Source organism: Mustela nivalis (genome assembly GCF_964662115.1).
Source record: "Mustela nivalis genome assembly, chromosome: 13".
Lineage (NCBI taxonomy): Eukaryota > Metazoa > Chordata > Mammalia > Carnivora > Mustelidae > Mustela > Mustela nivalis.
The window spans coordinates 73,210,895-73,225,766 of NC_139032.1; the positions used below are offsets into that span (position 1 = coordinate 73,210,895).

Here is a 14,872-nt window from a genome sequence, read left to right on the forward strand (position 1 = left end):
CCGAAGGCAGCGGCTTAACCCACTGAGCCACCCAGGTGCCCCTGTTTGCTAATATTTTGTTGAGGATTTTTGCATCTATGTTTATCAGAGGGATGGGGTTATAGTTTTCTTTTTTTGTAATATCTTTATCTGGTTTTGGTATCAAGGTAATGATGGCCTCATGGAATGTATTTGGGAGCGTTCTTTCCTCTTTTTTCTTTTTTTTTTATATCTTGAAAAAAATAGAGAACTTCTTAAATGTGAATTCATCTGTGAACCCACCTGGTCCTGGACTTCTGAGATTTTTTTGATTATTTAATTTCATTGCTAATAATTGGTCTGTTCACATTTTCTATTTCTTCCTGATTGTTTTGGGTGGTTATATTTCTAGGAATTTATTTCTAGGTTGTCCAGTTTATTGGCATTTTTCATAATTTTATGATTCTTTGTATTTGTTGGTTATTTTTCCTCTATTTCTGATTAAGTCCTCTTTTCTTGAGAAATCTTGCTAAATATTTGTCCATTCTGTTTATCTTAACCTCCCAGTTTAATTTTTCAAGTCTATTAATTTTTGCTCTTTTTTTTTAAGACTTTTATGATTTTATGTGTTTGACCAAATACACGTAGGTGCAGCAGCAGGCAGAGGGAGAGGGAGAAGCAGGCTCCCCACAGAGAAGGGAGTCCAACGTGGAGCTTGATCCCAGGACCCTGGGATCATGACCTGAGCTGAAGGCAGACACTTAACCAACTGAGCCACCCAGATGGCCCTCTGCTCTGTTTTGTTTTGTTAAGATTTTATTTGTTTATTTATTGGATAGAGACACAGGGAGAGACGGAACACAAGCAGGGGGAGAGGGAGAAGCAGGCTTCCTGCCAAGCAGGGAGCCCGATGCGGAGCTCGATCCCAGAACCCTGGAGTGATGACCCGAGCTGAAGGCAGATGCTTAATGACTGAGCCACCCAGGCACTCCTGCTCTGTTCTTTATTATTTTCTTCCTTCTGTTGACTTTAGGCTTTGCTCTTTTGCTAGCTCCTTTAAGTATGAGGTTAGATTGAGATTTTTCTTGTTGCTTGAGGTAGGTTTGTATTGCTATAAACTTCCCTCTTAGAACTGCTTTTACTGCATCCCAAAGCTTTTTGAACTACTGTGCTTCCATTTTCATGTGTCTCCATGTATTTTACTCTTAGATTTCTTGGTTGACCTATTCATTGTCTAGTTGCATGTTGTTCAACCTATTATATATCTGTGTTCTTTCCAGATTTTTTTCTTGTGATTGACTTATAGTTTCATAACATTCTGATTAGAAAAGATGCATGATAGGATTTCAGTCTAGAATTAAGAGGTATTTTGTGGCCTAACCTGTGTTTTGTTCTGGAGAACCATCCACGTGTGCTTGGATGTATTTCACTGTTTTTGGATGGAATGTTCTGAGTGTCTGTTAGGTTCGTCTGATGTGTCATTCAAAACCACTGCTTCCTTGTTAATATTCTGTCCGGATGATCTGTCCATAGATGTAAATGGGGTGTTTAAGACCCCTACTACTGTCAAATTCCTGATGCCTGATAATAGTTGCTCTATGTATTCAGGTTCTCCCATCGACAAGAGAACTTAGTTATTACCTTTCCTCTTTTGGATCGTTCTCTTTTATCATTATGCAGTGTCCTTCTTGGTCTGTTGTTACAGTCTTTGTTTTTTAAAGTCTGTTTTGTCTGATATAAATATTGCTACCCCTGCTTTCTTCTTTCTTTTGCTTGGTAAATGCTTTTACATCCATTTTCTTGCAACCTTCATGTGTCTTTAGGTCTGCAGTGAGTGTCCTACAGGAAACATGTAGATGGATCTCACTTTTTTATCCATTCAGTCACCCTATGTATTATTTTAGAGAGCGAATGATCGGGGAGAGGCAGAGACAGAATCTCAAGCAGAACCCGTGTTGAACAGAGCCTGACCAGGGCTTGATATCATGGCCCTAAGATCATGACCAGAGCTGAAATCAAGAGTAAGACACTCAACCAACTGAGCTAACCAGGTGGCCCACACCCTATGTCGTTAGAGCATTTTATCCATTTATATTTAAAGTAACTATTATTGTGTATTATTGCCATTATGTCATTTAAGATTTCAGAGAGTGCATGAGGGACTCCTCAAGCAGACTCCCCACTAAACATGGAGCCCAATGTGGGGCTTTATCCCAGGACACCAAGATCATGACCTGAGCCAAAACCAAGAGCTGGTCACTTAACTGAGTCCCCCAGCTTCCCCAGTTTTATGGTTCTTTTTGTAGTTCTTAACTGTTCCTCATTTCTTGCTCTCTTACTTTGTGGTTTGATGATGGCTTTCTTTAGTGTTCTGCTTGGATTACTTTATTTCTCATCTTTAACTTGGAGTAGGAGGATCCTGAGCTCACCTCGTCATCCCATGGACATACCAAGGTAACAGCCACAGTTAGTGAAACTAACTCTGAAAATCACCAGAAGATGGGCAGAGCAGACTTCATGATTGGGAAGGGCAGGGGGTGTGGAGATGCAGTTAGGAACCAAACCCCTAGTGAGACTAACCCAAAATGGGAGAGATACCACAAGCATGGAGAATCAAGAGGATCAGACCCTCCTGACTCCCCGAAGTAGGCTGTATTGGTGTAAACTTCCCTCTTAAAACTGCAGGAGGGAAGCAAGAGGATCAGACCCCACACCAGGCCTGGTGGCTCAGTTGGTTAAATAGCTGCCTTCAGTTCAGGTCATGATCCCAGGGTTCTGGGATGGAGCCCCGCATCGGGCTCCCTGCTGAGGGGGGAGCCCGCTTCTCCCTCCACCTGCTGTGTGCTCGTGCACACACTCTCTCTGACAAATAAAATATTAAAAAAAAAAAAAAGCTTGTAAGCCATTAGGGAGCTTGGGACATTGAGCATTAACTCATTTTCCTGGGTGGCGCCACACCAGTAAATAGCCCATTTTTCTTCACGGTGGAAGCTCTTGGTCAGTTTTTACTGGCAGGCAGCATAAGCGGTGGATGAACTCAGGTTTGGTTACACATTTGGAAACCACAATGGGTTCTGTCCCTACAGACACTTCCGCTTGTGGTTTGGTGGCTGCAGATCTGGGGCAAAGCGCAGAAGTGTGGACCCCGCTCCTCCAGAGGCGGGGCTGAGGCGTGCTCCGCAGACCCGTGTCCAGGACCTCCGGCGTTTGGGGCTGGCTTTGGGGGAAACAAGGCGCAGGGTATCCTTTGTCCAAGAAAACCTCTCTGGTAAGTCACCACAGGTGTGATGACCCAAACTTTCATTTGTTATAAACTCCTTCGGGGTGGTTTCGGTTTGGGGGAACATCTTCTGATTGTATAAGAGACTAGCCGTTTGAGAGGTTACCCTGGTTTCTAGTTGGGTTCTGTCCCGTGTTCACCACGGGGAACTGAGTTCATTATCCCTTGTGGTCCTCTGAATTGCACATTACAAAACTGGGCTCCATCTAGCTACGAACCCCTGAAGAGGAAAAATCATTTTACAACAGGGCATAGCCACAGTGTGGTCTAGAATCAGGAGGAGGCTGGCCAGAAAGTGGATCCTTAAATTACCACACTGCCTTACCATTAGATTTGTTTTATAAGAGGAAAGAAAAGGGGATAATACCCTATGTCAGTTTTTTTAAAAATTCTTTATTTGAATTCAATTTAGTTAACATAGAATGTATTATTAGTTTCAAGGGTAGAGTTCAAGAATTCATCATTTGCATACAACACCCAGTGAGAGAGAAGCTTATGCAGGCTCCAAGCCCAGTGTGGAGGCCAACGTAGGCTCTATCCCACCACCCTGAGATCATGACCTGAGCCAAGATCAAGAGTGGTTTGCTTAATGGACAGGCACCCCACATGCAGGGTTTTTAAAAGGTGAAAATTCAGGGTAAGGGTCTCTGGGCCTTAGATGATGCTGATTAGGGATCAGGATCCCTGCAGTACTTCCTTTCCTCATCTTGTCCCTTCTGGTGACCTCCCGTCTGGCTTCGGCATGACTAGACGGAGGTGGTGCTTCAGCTTCAGCCTGGCCCTGCCAGACGTTCTCAGCAGATTACATTAGCGATGTCCTCTCTAGAGGACAGACAGAAGTTCTTTATTCTGTGACTATTACTATTCTGCAAAAAAAAAAAATTTTCTCCCAAACATGGCACATTATGTTTTTTTTCCAGCAGAACAGCATTTCACAAACTTTTGGGGAGGCTACTTTGTTATTTCCCGAGACAATTTTCCAGTTTTCTTTAACAGTATCTAAGGGCTATGGGACTCTGGTCAGAGGGTGCTAAGAGCCATACATTTAAGTTGTGGGGGATTATGGGGACTTTAATGTCCTCTCCAAGAATCAGTGAACCAAAGGCTAGATTTTGTTTGCATTTATTTTGTGGGTGTGCAGGTGTTATAGGATTTTTCTCTATTTCTAGAAGGTATTACTAAACTTTTTAAGAAGAGCTCTGTTTTGGGCGCCTGGGTGGCTCAGTGGGTTAAGCCGCTGCCTTCGGCTCAGGTCGTGATCTCAGAGTCCTGGGATCGAGTCCCACATCGGGCTCTCTGCTCGGCGGAGAGCCTGCTTCCCTCTCTCTCTCTCTGCCTGCCTCTCCATCTACTTGTGATTTCTGTCAAATAAATAAATAAAATCTTAAAAAAAGAGCTCTGTTTAATTGGTTTAAAGGCAAATGTATGTAAGAATTGAGCATTCCATAACTCAGATAAATGTTTTTCAAGTCCATGTGATCTGGAGAAATATTCGATATTAAAGCTACTTTGACATTGGTTTAAGTAAAATACATGACTTTAGAATTATCAGGATTAAAATTCAAATTTATTTGACCAGCTTAACTAAGAATGTTTTTTAAAAAACATACATAGCTTGAGAGACTGACCAACATAAACATTTTTATGGGTAATCTAAGCATAGTTAAGAACAGTAAATTTTAAGAATTTTTAGATAAATAGGTTACCAAAGATTTTACAAGCTACAACTTTGAAGTTTTGGTAGGTTCAGTGATAAACCAAGTTAAATTAATTGAATCTCTAATTTCTGATCAATAATGAATCAAATACTAAATATAGGTTTATCTGAGCTTGGTTTCCTATCACAGAGAAACTAAAGCTATTTGGGTCTGTTAAATGTATTTTGTGCTTTTATTAAGCTACTATAAAAACATGTCTAGAAATTGGCAAATTTGTTTCATAATCTAAATTCTGCTGTAGAAGTTCAATTGCTTATTACATTTTCACTAGAAACTAAGGTTTCTAAGAATTCAGAATTCTAATAAGTATAATGAAAACTCCTGGAACTAAGGGAAATGACTCTATGCAAAGAAAGTAAGATGTGGTTTTGGTAAGAAAAACACGAGGGATAGAAATACATTTTTGTCAAGGAAAAAGCAATCCTAAAAACAGATCAGTTAAAGAAATGTAGGACAAAATCTAAACGTAAAAAAGTTATAGAAAGTTTTTGGAAAAGAATTGAGTCCTCAGAAGATGGAGGTGAATGAATTTTAATATCAAAATATACAGCAGTAGAAAACTAGAATTGGGTTTTTGTTAAAATGACAGAGTTCTTAGATGATGGGCCTACTCTTGACAACTTATAAACCAAGGTTTGTTTGTTTGTTTGTTTTTTAAAGATTTTATTTATTTATCAGACAGAGGGAGTGAGCACAGGCAGACAGAATGGCAGGCAGAGGCAGAGGGAGAAGCAGGCTCCCTGCCGAGCAAGGAGCCCGATGTGGGACTCGATCTCAGGACGCTGGGATCATGACCTGAGCCGAAGGCAGCTGCTCAACCAACTGAGCCACCCAGGCGTCCCTAAACCAAGGTTTTTATGTGCTCCAAAAAAGTCATGTTTTTTCTTGATCAGGTTTTGCGTTACTTCAGTTTAATCTTATTTTTGACAAACTTCCCAAAATTCAGCTTCTAAATGAAGTCTTGGGTAGGCTTACTCGGTATGTCAAATTACAAAGGAGGCCTTGTCAAGTAAGTGATGATAAATCCTCTTAGGTTAGGTTGTGTGGGTGAATGCTAGAACTGCTCCAGAAATTATACAAAATCTCTAAGTTTTGACAGGTCCTAGTATAAGGTCATGATCTGTCCTTGTCATTGAAATGTTGTGGGTCACAGAAACATTCCATGTCAACTGCATTATGAACGCTCCCTAGTGCTTGAACAGTGACCCTCTGAATGGTCTTCATGGTCACCATTTTACTCTGATCCTCTTACAACTGTCTAAGCTTCAAGGAGATCCATGGAAAGGACTTTGGACACATACAGGTTTCTGATCCCTTTAAGATCCTAAAACTAAATTTCTAGAACTAGTAGGAAAACTGCATTTAAACAGAACAAGAATTAACAGGGGGCCAGAGAAATTGAGGAAGATTATAGTTTTTAGGACTCTTACTTAAAACCTTATTGTTTCTAAGGTTTGCTCTCCCACATTTAAGGAAGCTTTTCCTCTTAACCTTCTAGGACTTACACAAATTTGGTAAAAGTTTCCTTCGTAAACTAATATGAAACCTTTCTCCCTGCCTGATCCCTCCAGAATTCAGAAACTCTCCCTGAGTCGCCTTTGATGGCATTTGTTATTTTCACAAGTTCAGTAAGACTCTGTTTCCTTGTAACAGGAAACCATTGGTTCTGTTACCAAAGCTTTGACTGGAAGGTCATATTTGAGTGAGACAAGCATAGAGTCAGACATGACCAGACAGCTTTAAGGAACTAGGGTTGACATTATGGAGCCAAGGAAGCCCATTGGAAATAACTATCAACCTGCTACCTTGTTGACAGGGCCCCTGGAAGTCTTACCTGGTGAGTCAAAAAGTCACTTCCTGGCAGTCTCAAGCCCCAGGATATTGGGGGGATCCTAAGAGACTAAATAACCAAATCTGTAGCTATTACAGGTAAAATCGGAGGGCACGTGTCTTGAGAGACTTTTAAAAAGTTCAGTCTAAAATTCCTTGCACAAAGTTCCAGCAAAGCAGATTTTTTAAAAGCTTATATGGTCAGTCAGTACTCCTGTTGCACTTACATAATTAGGCCCAGACATTAAAACTGGGCTTCTTTTGACAACAAGTTAGTCTTAATTGGGCTGAGGGTAATTCTGGAAATCCTGTTTTAATAACCTACCTTTGTGGATGTTAAATTCTGATTCTCATTGCCTTTGAATGTTTGCCTCTAAAACTGGGCTGGATCCTAAATTCTTCTAGGTTCCTTGAGCATCTGACTAGGACTCTCTAAGGTTTCCAATTTTCTCCTACTTGACTTGGACTCCCCCTGCCCTCTTCCCGGAAGCCCTATAAACCAGAGCTAGACAATTTCAGGTAAATGTCAGAGACGTTGCCGCATGCTTAGACCATCTTTGTGCTGGTTGCTGTATGGGCCACTAGGACTACCAGCGGCATTCGGACTGAAGACTGGGGAAGATCTGCCAGCTTGCCACTGTCTGCCCTCACTCCAGCTAAAGATGCTTCACACCTGACATCTAGAAATTTCTCCCTGGCAGCCCTTGTCACTCAGGTACTGGGTTAACAATCTGTTCCAACCAATCACATATTTTTCTTTGTTTCCATAGAAATGCCTCTTATTGTGGGACTGCTTGTACAATACAGGCCTAACTCAGAGAGCCCCCTCTGTTTAACTGAACTTGTTCTCAAGACTGGCTTCGTCATGAGACATGAAACAGACTTCTTCCCAAAGGTCCAGAACAGTTAAACTCTGGCTAGGAGGGATTAACGTTGATCCATACTGTTGGTCTGAGGGGGGGGCGGGGGGATCTGGTCAGAAGGTAGGTCCTTCCACTCATTTCTCAGCACTTCTCCATGTCTCCACTTCCATAGTTGGAAACACAAGAGGGATCTACTTATTAAGGAACTTGGTTGGCCCTTTCTATTCGCAGTTCCAGTGGAATTAGAGGGCTAGTCCCTGACGAAACTTATTGAACAACCAGGGAATCAACTCCGAGTGGGGATTCCTTGCCTCGTTATCGAGAGGAGAAATCTTGATCTTCATTTTTACCCTGGTGGGGAATAAGGGCTCATGAACACATGATCAAAAATCTTTTTATCCCCTTAGGCACGTTGGCCCATGAACCTGCTCAAAAACCATTCGATTCGATGCCTGTGCCCGGGGTAGTGCTGGACCAGAGAAAGACCTCGGGTTAGATTTTGGCAGAACAAGGAGAGGGCCATGCCAGGTAATTAGCTTCCTGCCACATTCACATTAATTCTCCCGCCTAAGCGGACCAGCCCCCCAGAGAAGAATAGAGAACAAGCCCGTTGCAGCGACAGATTCCTGCTCAAGTCCCTGGAGCAAGATGGGGGCGGGTTTTCTAGGCTTTGGGGATTAACCAAAATGAGCTTCTCCGTTGGGCTATTCTTTTTGTGACTTACCTGCTCCTGAAATTAGGCAAAATCAGGAATTGAAGCACCACAGTTAGGCCAGACACCGAACCAGGCTTACAGCCAGGACCAAAACCATTTCTTTCCTCCAGTCTGGGCCTCAGCAGCTCTTCCGCAGAAAGGAGCTAGACTGGTCCTTCTTCCCGCCCGTCCCCGCCCCGTCCCTCCTCACTGAGAAATGGGAGGGAACCCTGCAGTCCCCACCACGAAGACCTGTCCCTCTACCTGCCTGGGACCGGAGTCACGGAGACAAGTTTGCAGGTCTTTGAAAATAGTAACAAAGTGGGGCGCCTGGGTGGCTCAGTGGTTAAGCTGCTGCCTCTGGCTCGGGTCATGATCTCAGGGTCCTGGGATCAAGCCCCGCATTGGGCTCTCTGCTCAGCAGGGAGCCTGCTTCCTCCTTTCTCTCTGCCTGCCTCTCTGCCTGCTTGTGATCTCTGTCAAATAAATAAATAAAAATCTTAAAAAAAAAAAAAAAAGAAACAAAGTTGCCTGCCAAACAGCCTGTAGGATGCTGTTCTGCCTGACCTAAGAAATGTCAGGTGCTGTGTTTGCAAGAAGAAGCTTGAGTTTTACCAAGTCCTAGGAACTTCCGCCTTTGTAGTCCGGAGCCAGACTCACTTACGTAGGCACCTGAGCTGTGGTGCGGCACCAGCCGCTGAAGCCGAAGGATGGACTGCCAGAGGGGACTGGAGGCGCCAGATGGGACAAGATAATCCAGAAAGGAATCCTACCCTGACCCAGTCCCTAATCAGCCATCAGTGGGACTCAAGCCCCTGCAGCTCTCACTCTGAATTTTCACCCTTTAAAATCCCCTGCTTTATAAGCCATTGGGGAGTTGGGAACTTTCTCCTGGGCCGGGCCACACCAATAAAAAGCCTGTCTTCACTGTAGAAGCTTGGTGTCCGTTTTTCTTGGCTTGTGGTGCATCCAGTGCACAAATGCCCCTGGTTTGGTTATAGGCTTAGTTCTGGAAGAGCCAGGAGGCCACGGAGCCTTCCTCCTTAAAGACACCTGGCAAGGTAGCAGTTTAAAGAGCATGGGGGGAGGAATTTAATCTCCAAGCACACTGGAGGGGGAAGGGAGACTTAAGGATAAAAGAGCTGGTAGAGACTTAGCTAGTCCTCAAAAGGCAGACACCTGTGGGAGCCACAGCCACCAGCTGGCACTGTGTGCCCACACACACCCTGCAAGCAGCCCCAGCAAGGACAGGCACCCTCCAAAGGGACTCCTGCCCTGGGCGATGAACCATACACCAGAGCACCTGTAGTCCCTGCAGACAAGCCTTAAGCTGGCAGAGAGACGCGGGCAGGCATCTGGCCTGATCGCTGGCTTGAGAACCTCTCTGGGGCAGCACAGGGAGCGGGCCCAGCAGATAGGTGGGATGTAATTATTTGCAGTTTAAATAGATATAATTTGCAGTTTAAATACAAAATATAGGGGCACCTGGATGGCTCCATATGTTAAGGCTCTGCCTTCGGCTCAGGTCATGATCCCAGGATTGAGGACTGTGTCCCACAAGGGGCTCCCTGCTCAGCAGGGAGCCTGCTTCTCCCTCTTCCTCTGCTGCTCCCCCTGCTTGTGCACACTTGCACTCTCTGAAATGAATAAAAGTCCTTTCTTAAAAAATAAATACAATAGTGAAACTTGGCTTACATTTAAGCACCTGAAAAAGAAAAAAGAAAAAAAATCACTCAAAACACAAATGTAACTTGGTAAGACCGGTTTTCAACAATCATGCTGAACTTAAGAGGCAAAAATAAACTTACAGTAATCTAACAGTTCTGTAGTAAAGTACACGGGGAACAGACATCCTGCGTAATACATAATACAGGACACATACGACTACTTATTTAACACTTTAAAGCTCTTCTCTGAACAGTAAGAAATAATTACTAATTTGAATTGAGAGAGTATCCTGATTTCCTATTTGATCCAGATGTTCAACTTAATAAAGTAGAAGTTATCTATAGAAAGGGAATTTCATACCAAAAAAAAAATGACAAATTTGAGAGCATATATTAGCTTTAAAGGTCTTTTATAAGACTGAAATGTTCTGGGGCTCCAGGGTGGCTCAGTTCGTTAAGCGACTGCCTTCAGCTCAGGTCACGATCTCAGCCTGGGATCCAGCCCCATATTGAGCTCTCTACTCTCTTACCCTCTCTCAAGTATAGGTAAAATCTTTAAGAAAAAAAAAAAAAAAAGACTGAAGTGTTCTAATGAACCAAATGTTAATTTCAGTATATGGGGAAAAACAAACAGTAATACCATTGAACAGATGCAAGTGTTAGATGCTGCTTTACGCATCAATCCTTACACAAACCAGATGAAGCAGGTAAGGAGGAAACGAGCCCAGAGAAGATTAAAAAAAAAAAAGAAAGAAAAAAAGAAAAGAAAACTGGCTCAACATCACACACTTAGACTCTCGGAGGAATTCAAACCCAGGCCGCCTTGTTCTGAGTCTGTGGCATTAACTGCTATGCTAGGCCCCTCCCTTCATGGAAAAGTTGAAATTAACAGACTAGAAAAAGCTGAACAAATAAAACCAGAAACTGGCTCTCTGCAAAGACCAGTAAAGTATATAAATCCCTGGTAAGTTCTGATAAAGGAAAATTTCATCCTTTCACATTTACAGGCGCTGCTTCTGGGCTCCCGGAGAAACTAACATTTACCAAGGTCAAAGTGAGTCGGCAAAACCTCAGAGCAGGGGCTCTATTTCTGCCCTGAGGACACACTGTACATCTGCTTCCTTAAAAAGAACATCCTAAACAATGACAAAAACAAACAAACCTTGTCCCATAAGATTAAAGCCATATAGGGGGTGTCTGGCTGGCTCAGTGGGTTAAGCCTCTGCCTTCAGCTCAAGTCATGATCTCAGGCTCCTGGGATCGAGGCCCCCATCAGGCTCCCTGCTCAGCAGGGAGCCTGCTCTCCCCCTGCCTCTCTCTGCCTACTTGTGATCTCTCTCTCTATCAAATAAATGAATAAAATCTTAAAAAAAAATTAAGGCCATATAGCCTTGCACATACTAAAAGCATAAAATAAATCCTGTAATGTTCTGGAATATTCTTTTTCATAATGATTTGTGACTCTTTATGTAAAAAAGATATATAACCCTGCAACAATGTTGCTTCCCTAGAGCATTCTCTTTGTGAAGACTATGTAATCTGGGCAGCTGTCCTAACTTCGGCTTGAATAAAACTCCTTTCCTCTTTAAAATAAAAAAAAATTTAAAAAAAGATTCATTTTACACTGATAGACTGATTCAGATAGCATGAGAGTAAAAATGAGACTAAGAAAGGCAGCATACCTAATAACACAATTAGACATGATGACAAAATACATGAGAGTATGAAGGATAACTCTATGGCAATATGCTTGAATACCTAAATGAATTTTGCTTTCTTCCAAAAGCCTGAGTGTCCAACATGGATGCCATCTACTAGGCAAGGTATGCATGGTATATTGTGGTAACAACCTTCAAATTCCAGTGGATCGGGTCTTTCGTTTCCCTAAAGAATGGGTGGCCCACAACACCTCACAGGGTCCTGTCCAATGAAATGGGAGTTGGTCCTTCAAGTGGCTTGTTTTCCAGGTCTCTAATAACAAACACCATGTTCCCAGGATTCAGGTAGTGCAAGGGCACATCTGCTGTTAAAAGGCACCCACCAAGGGCGCCTGGGTGGCTCGGTGGGTTAAGCTTCTGCCTTCAGCTTAGGTCATGATCCTAGAGTCCTGGGATCAGGCCCCACATCAGGCTCTCTGCTCAGCAGGGAGCCTGCTTCCCCCTTTCTCTCTCTGCCTGCCTCTCTGCCTGCTTGTGATCTCTCTCTCTCTCTCTCTCTCTCTGTCAAATAAATAAATTTAATCTTAAAAAAAAAAAAAAAGGCACCCACCAGTTGACCAGTTGGGACACCTGGTTGCCTCAGTTGGTAGAGCATGGGACTCCTGATTGGTTGTAAGTTCGATCCCCACACTGGGTGTAGAAATTATTTAAGAAAATAAAATCTTAGGGCACCTGGGTGGCTCAGTTGGTTAAGCATCCGTCTTCAGCTCAGGTCATGATCCTGGAGTCCCCGGATCGAGTCCCACATCTAGCTCCCTGCTGAGCAGGGAGTCTGCTTCCCCCACTGACCTTTCTCCACTCATGCTCTCTCTCAAATAAATAAAAATTTTTAAAAAGATTATTTATTTATTTATTTGAGAGAGAGAGAGAGATCACAAGTAGGCAGAGAGGCAGGCAGAGAGAGGGGGGTAAACAGCCTCCCCGCTGAGCAGAGAGCCTGACTCGGGGCCCGATTGCAGGACCCCGAGACCATGACCCGAGCCAAAAGCAGAGGCTTAACCCACGGAGCCACCCAGATGCCCCTCTAATAAATAAAATCTTTAAAAAAACATTTCATTCCAAAAAGTTGATTTTTAAAGATTATTTTGGGGGAGAGCACACAAGTGTGCACCAGTGGGGTGAAGGGCAAAGGGAAGAAGCTCAGGCAGGATCCCTGCTGAGCCAGGCCCAAGAGTCAGACATTCAACCAACTGAACCACCCAGCCTACCCAGAAGACGAATTTTTAAAATAATTTATGCAGTCCCTATTTTCCTCCTGGTCATCTCGCATGTCGATGTAGGCTCATTGAGACAAGGACACCGAGGCGCCTCCTGGATCTGCGTTCTGTTCTGACGGTGGGCGAGAGAATGCGCTGATCAGAGCCCCCATCAGGAACGAGCGAGTCTCAGCTGTGGGGAGGCCGCCAGCAGACGTTCTCAACCCTCAGAGGCCGTCAAGGATGGTCTTGACTGAAGATCTGCCTTGCCAAGGTCATAGCCTCTTCCCAGGTGGTCCCATCCAGTGACCATTCATAAGAGGGTAGCAAAGTCTGGCTCTTTTGCTCCAGTGCAGGAGGGTTCTCAAAGGCACCCCAGCTTTTGGAAGCTCAGAGAATCCGCTCAGCTTCTACCTAACCTTGCTCCCGCGCCCTCCCCTCTCCTCCCCAGGTGTCCCTCACTTCGATAATAAGCTTTTTGACCTACTCCTCTCCGTACTCTAAGTCCCGACCATACACAAAAATCCCTTTCTCAAGATTCCCTTCTCACAAACCTTCTACAACTTTTTAAATTCAGATTTTGCCCTAAGTTTTCACCTCTTTAAATAACGAGTCTCGCTTCCCCTGCAGAGTTGTTTCCCTTATTAAAATTCCCAACTCTTAGTAAATGTGGTCGATCACCAAATTGCACCCCTGAAACTAATGGAACATTGTGCATCAACTATCCTCAAATTCAAAGCAAAAACAAACTGTGAGAAACTGTAGTTCCTAGTGAAAACGGAGCAGATTATCCGTAAAACTTCATAGGACATTACACAAAATTCTAGGTTTTATTTCCCTTCCCCCTCCCGAACCAAGTTTACAACAGAAATAACATGAATAACAGGGTCCTACCTGACTTGTGAACGCGGGCAAAAATGAATGTTTTATATCAGATGTTGATAACTCTAAAGACATGTCCATTTTAATTAAACCAATGAGCTTTGCCCATGTTCCTAGATGGCATGAACTTGAAAAACATCTGGGTCAGTTTCTGTCTTTCAGAGTTTAGAATACCTCGAGCTCTTGCACAAACCAATTTTAGCAAAACCACCCAAGGTTAGAGAAAACAGCTCACATTTACAACATACAGGGACCACACACCAATACACAAGTAAGATCGAACAAAATCTTAGAGGCCCAATTTCCAAATACCTACCTTTTACAAAATAAAAATCTCAAGGTGGTATTATAATTTATGGATCCATTTGGGGCCATTTTCCTCCAGAGCCTACTGAATATTGTTACCAAGCATTGCTGGGGCGGGGGGAGAGATTGCACAGTTTTGGAGAACACAGCCCAAACGGCTGCAGGCAGGCGCTGATCGTCATTTCCCATTTTTCAATCAGAACAAGGCTGGTTTTATTCAGACACCAGAAGCTCCAGCAGCAAACCGAAGAAGCTCAGAGTACCTCTGGAGCATCGTTTATTCCTTCCTGAAAGTTGGGACTGCACCAGTTGAACCAAATAGTTTCCTAGATAACCTTTTTTTGTTTGCTTAAAGGATTGTTATTTATTTATTTTTAAAGGGGTTTGGAGGAGCACAGAGGGAGAGAGGGAATCTCAAGCAGGCTCCCCTCCCAGTGCAGAGCCTCATACTGGGCTGGATCTCACCTGAGATCATGACCTGAGCTGCTTAACCGACTGAGCCACCCGGGCGCCCCCGCCCCTTACTAATGGAGCAAGAAAAAAGGCTAAGAGAGCCAAACCAAACAGGAGGAAGGAGAAACTCACCTGCCCTCCCAGAGTTCTCACCAAGAGATGTCTGTCCACATGGAAACCAAAAATGGTTTCTTTGCCACAAGAGTTATAGTAAGCATCGAAGGTCTGTGGCGAGGAGTCAGGGTGGGGTCCTAGGGACGGTCCCTAGGACAAAGAGCCTGGGCAGCTACTTGCACTCCTGCTCGGA

The 14,872-nt window shown here is 43.7% G+C and overlaps 1 long non-coding RNA gene across 1 annotated transcript; it reads left to right on the forward strand.

The window, feature by feature from the left end:
- The first annotated feature begins 3,076 nt into the window (after positions 1-3,076).
- On the forward strand, positions 3,077-9,273 carry LOC309847131. The gene is made up of 4 exons (XR_014302331.1): positions 3,077-3,226; positions 7,372-7,501; positions 8,057-8,177; positions 8,475-9,273. It is a non-coding gene; the product is annotated as an uncharacterized lncRNA (long non-coding RNA).
- The last annotated feature ends 5,599 nt before the right edge of the window (positions 9,274-14,872 follow it).